A 6098-nucleotide genomic window follows, 5' to 3' on the forward strand; every position below is an offset into this window, starting at 1 on the left:
AGTATAAACATGAATAAGTGTGTTAATAAAAAAAAAATATATAGTATAGACATTGCAAATATTTTAACTATTTAATAAAATGAAGTGTTATAAATTATTAAATGTTAGATAATGTACACTATTCTATTAATGTTATTTAATATAAAAATAACTTATTAAATGAATATATTCCAATTAGGTATGTTTGTATTTCAATTATTTATTTAAATTAAGTGTAATGAATTATTAAATGTCAGTTACTTTACTAATCTAATTGTAATATTTTCTTATTTGAAGACCATTGTAATAAACAGATACTGTAATGATAATAATTTGTATTTATATATGTACAAAAACAGTATTGCATAAATAATAAAACAACAAAATGTGTAAAATTTTTTAATGTTTCATATTCAAATCCCAAATATGTTTTCCTCCCTCGTTAAAATATGGATCATTTTGTGTAGAAATGATAGAATCTATAGATGCTATTCCTGTATTATCACATGTTTTTCTGCCTAGCTGGTATGCTGTGAGCATCAATGGTATCACTAAAATAAATAAAATAGTATTAAAAACACATTAATCATATTATAAAGAAGCTGAAAAATAGCATACATATGTGAATTGTATTACATACTAAATTATATACATGATTTACTGAATGTCTGAAAATTCGTCTGAATCAACCAAATTAGACTTAAATAATCACTCAAACTAGTAGTTGTATATTACATTGTTTGTATATTATGTAGTACAACTTTTAGGACTTAGAGGAGCACCATCAGGATGCTTTCTAATTAAGTTGAGAATTTATGATTACAGTTAATATACATTATAGGCATTAGGCATATATTTAATGACCAGTGTTTATAACGTAAAAATTATATAATTAAATTTTTGGGATTATTGTATTCCGAACATAGAAAATAAATAGGTATGTAGGTACTTACTTCATCATTAGAATTCCATAATAAATCTAAACGGTAGTGATAAAAAGTAGTTACGGATAAACTTTCGATTCAATTAAATTCTTTGTTTAATAGCAATTTACTATATTTACTTGATATTTTATTATTAAATATTAATGTTAAACATTTATGTTGACATTTATACTTTTTTTGACAAAATTTTACGCAAAGGTAATCTGTCTTCAGCCGGATATTAATAAAATATTTCTGATTTTGCGTTATAAATTATTTTAAACTATAAAATAAATTATTTATAATATATTTAGCATGAATCATGACGTCATTTATTTTTCAAATCATTAGTTTATTAGAAATTTCTAATCGGGAATGTTTTTTAAAAAATCGGTAATTGAAGTGTATGCACTAGCATCTCGCTTCACAGTTTTCGCTTCACATGATTTGACTTATCGTTGCGGAATACCAAATATTTTTCCACTCAAGGACGTTTCGATATGAGTTAAGAAATGAAAACTGTTTCAAATCCTAATGTGGTTTTTGCAGAATCGCACGGTTGTTTATTGGATAATGTCTTTGTAATTCCAGCCACAATAAACTTATTATCAATATACTATTCATAACGTCGAGCTTTAATTCTATTATTAAATTTAGCCTCCCGGATGAAAAATATTTATTAAAATAGTAACCAAAGTAAGTGCCAGTATTCATCTTAATTGATTTAATTATCGAATATAATAATCGATGATAAGACTTTCCTCAGACAATCCCTTAAATAAAGTTTTAACCTTTAAAAAAATCACTCGCACTTTTTATGCAAGAGCCACACTGGAAATGTACGATAGCAATGGTGTGACCATAGCCTTACAAATGTTAATATGAAAGCTTGAATGATGATGCAGTGACGAAGCGCTCGCAAAACTTCCATCATAAAAAATCTTAAACATGAGGACACAATGAAATAAAGTCAATTACTTACAACAATTTTATTTTAATGAGACCGTTTCATCTCTATCACACTTATTATGTACATTTGGTTTAAATAAAACAAACCATTGAAACATTTAACTGCAAATCTTCAATAAGTTTGTGCATATTTGAGAAAAAACATTTATGTCTTACATTTATAATGTCATACAAATCGATCAAAGATTAAAAGAGTTTGTAGAAATAGTCGATCACACAATTTGGTGTTTCGTTGCCTCCAATGTGTCTGGGAGCTTTACTTGCACTTCTTATTTGAAAAGGATATACAAATATATATATAGCAATTAGTAACTTTAAATTAACAACACAAATAGTGTTACTCTTAGGTATTCTTGTCATGTTTTCAAACGTTTTTAACGTTATAAACTGCATAATTTTATTTTTTTAACATAATAATTATCTTTACAAGTCTAAAATGCAAAAGGTACAAAATTCAACGCCAAAGTCATATGCAACCTTAGAACAGGGAATATCTTTTAATTTAATATTTCAATAGAGGTCATTCTTAAAAAGGAAATATATCTTTTTTGTTTTTATAAATTATTTTGAATAGAATGTAGATATTATCGTAACATACATCCAATTACATTAAATTTATCTTGTCATACACTATCGGTAAAACTCTTAATATACTGTGACATATATAGGAGCAAAACTCTAACAAAAAACATTTAAGACAACATATCATTTATATATTGAAATGGTATGACAAAGTTATCTTTTGTTTTTTTTTTTTTTTTAATAAAAAATATAATAAGATTTCTCCATCCTAAGGTACATATATTTTAAGTCACATGTTGATTGTTTTTAAATACTAAAACGTAATACTAATAACGAAACCAAAGTTTGAAATATATATTTTCCTTCACTTTCTTCAATGCAATTAGACGCTTATAATATGTGGCAGTTTATTCGTTACATAGTTAAAATCCGTATCTCGACATGAAGAAGTTATAACATCGGTAAAGTCGGGAATGCCAGTGATTTGATATTTCACTGTTGAATTTTAACAGTCATCAGTAAAACATCATTAAAAATATATTGAAGATAGACAAATAACTTGTGTATTCCCAACTAATTTTTATAGTACATGAGGTAAAAAAATGACCAATAATATTTATATACCTATACATGTATTGTACAACCATAATTAATTCTTTAAATGAAAATGTATAGCTTTATGACTAAAAACTTCATGATAGCGAGCGTTAACTAAAAACTCTATGGCAACACATAACAGTTTCATTACTTGGAATGTTAATGCGATGTGGAAATGGGAACTAATTAACACTATTTTACCCAAACTTAGTCTAAATAAATATCGTTATTCCCTTCATTAATAATCAAACATTTATTATACATATTAAAAGTCATTCAGAAATCATTCAATAACTGGAAATTACATCAATGAACATAAACACTGTCATGCACATATATATACGTAAAACACATATTACAATTATCATTAGATATATAACTCTGGCCGAAAGACCAGACCATATAGTCATAATGGAATCAATGTCAGATAAGTCATATGTATTTAATTTAAAATATTTTTAAATCATTAGGCCAGTAGTGTTATTTCAGACAAAGGACCAAGATAAACTGACTTAAAAATTCAGAAATTTATCTGATGCTGTTATTTCATCAATTTAGATCAAGAATATCCAAAGAAATGCTTTATAGACAAGTGTAGTTCGCCTTAAATTTGTTTTCAAAGACAGACAGTTCATTGCAGCTCCAAAGACGTTGTTGACATGAAGTTTTTAGTCACTGCGAACGATTATTAAGGGTTTACATATCGAGTAACAACCTTGGTATATATATGCAGGTGTGAATTATGAGAAATAAAAACTTACATATGATTAGGCTTCATTAAGATTTATCTTGTGCTTATTACTTTTATCACATATATCGTACATATATACAATCTACATCTGTCATACAGTACACTCTAGGTGGAATAAAAGATAATATTTAAAATATACCAACATCGTAGGCGAATTAGTAACAATAATACTCGTTTACAGAGTAAAACATCATCAGAAAAATAAAATTTAGTCATACGATACAACTATACACCCTTCTATTTATTTCAGTGTACATGTTTGTTTTCATAGTGTGCGCAACGAGGTTATACTATAATATATTATATATACATTTATGTATTTGTTATAATTTATAAGAACCGATATAATATATTGAATAAAATACGAAGATAACATATTCCAAACAAAACGTTTCATAGATTTTCTTCTTGTATTACGTTTACTTTTAAATATTTACCACGAAGGTTTTCTTAAACATATTTTGGAGTTATTTGTTTCGTATAAAGCTAGTTCAATTAATTCGTTTATCCATTACCTTGTACTGATTTAAATATTAGTACAATGAAGCTTTCAAAATAATTTTCAGTACTATATCCGTAAGTAACATTACATACAGCTAGGTAACTTTCTATTCTCCGATCAATGGTTTCAAAATGTATTCCAAAAAATCAAATTGTTTTCTACATATGCCTTTACCGTCGAACTCGAGATAAAATATATCTCAAAAGCTATTGCAATATGTGTTTTATCCACATGTCCATAACGGATTACTCATTTTATTATCCTGCCTCATTGATCTCATAGTTCGCTCATACGACTCCTTATGTAGATATTCTGAGTTTATTCAATTTAGACGAAGATGATCTTGGAAGACCAAGATAGTGAAAGTTTAGACTTTTTAACTTGTTATGGGCTGACCTCTGCATTCGTGTTGGGTAGTCGTTCTATAGAACTATAATGAATGAGTGAGCATTTAGAAGTCTAGAGTGTACTTCTAAATACGCACGCATTTGTGCGTACTCCACGCACGTAGCCGATCTCTGAGGTAGACCGTTGAACTTCGATCTGGATATAATTATATTATTATATTGTTTTTAGAACCGCGTACGCTCGTCGCATAAATATTTAAAAGTAAACAAGTATATAACCGTAACCGAGCTGAATAAAATCTGATATATATGAACAACACATCGAAGAACAGGTTCTATTTCAATTTACACTCATATAACTTGATGACTAGACTCTTAAAACATAATAAAATGAGCATTAACAAAAGAAAAAAAAAAACACAAACTACACGATCTCTGCGCGCCCGCCGTTTGTTGTAAATTATAATTTGTACATTTTTTTTTTACAAAAGTATAGATCTCCATTATGAAAATCGTGGTCGTAGCGGGCGCATTAAAAAAAAAAAGAACTAAATATTTCGAAACTTATCAACTATAAAGTTTAACTTCAGATGTAGTCCTACTACCTTGAAAATGCATATATTCGTCGATATCCATAGAGAATAGAGAAGGACGGACTGAGCTCACACGACGCACAATCATTTACAGAACAGTATCAACTAGTAACAACTAATTACTATAATAAATATTTCAATACAAAACAAAATTACTACGCTTTCGAATGAACCAGTTTTATATACGAACGGTAACCTTTCTACATATAGAGTACAGTAGTGCAGCGTCGTGTCAAATCAGTGTACCTGTCTTAAACAAAATATTTGTATACATGGTCGAATACAACAGGATTCCCTCAACTAGACATTGAAAAAAATTGACCTTCATAATATGAATCCTTATGCAACCACGCTTACGTACACACATAGATATGTTTGCGACAAAAAGCTTATTAAAATTTTTTTATTAACAATTCTTATTTACAAAATCTTAAACGACACATCATCCAATTACATACAAAACGGGTAACCGATCACTTAGCGTGCCCCGTAAACATCCACAAGCCTGTGCCTAAATAAATCATTACTTTAAAATTGTGGTAAATCGTAATTATCTAGTAAGAATTATTCGGATTAAGGTTCAGTCAACGCTTGAGCAATCGCTGAAAGACGATAGTTAATATAAAAATGTCGAGATAATTTATACATTGTTAATTTTAGAAAAAATAATAATAATAATCGCGTCAACGATCCTTTAAACGATTCAATCGCTTTCAAATAGCATGCAACATTAGCGTTTAAATGCAAATCTATGAAGTGAACACTTTCGAGTTTTATATACAAACGGACCGCCGAGCGTCGCGTCGAACGATCGCGAAACGTCTGAATCGAATCCGAAATAAAACCTCTAATGATATTCGAGTACATATTCACAATACTTAGAAAATAATCGATTAATTCTGTACACGAATCGTC

The 6098-nt window shown here is 28.3% G+C and overlaps 1 long non-coding RNA gene across 1 annotated transcript; it reads right to left on the minus strand.

Moving 5' to 3' along the window:
• Positions 1-365: 365 nt before the first annotated feature.
• LOC124537482 lies at positions 366-1374 on the minus strand. The gene is made up of 2 exons (XR_006966928.1): positions 933-1374; positions 366-530 (listed from the first exon to the last, which is right to left on the minus strand). It is a non-coding gene; the product is annotated as an uncharacterized LOC124537482 (long non-coding RNA).
• Between the last annotated feature and the right edge of the window lie 4724 nt (positions 1375-6098).

Source organism: Vanessa cardui, chromosome 18 (genome assembly GCF_905220365.1).
Source record: "Vanessa cardui chromosome 18, ilVanCard2.1, whole genome shotgun sequence".
NCBI lineage: Eukaryota > Metazoa > Arthropoda > Insecta > Lepidoptera > Nymphalidae > Vanessa > Vanessa cardui.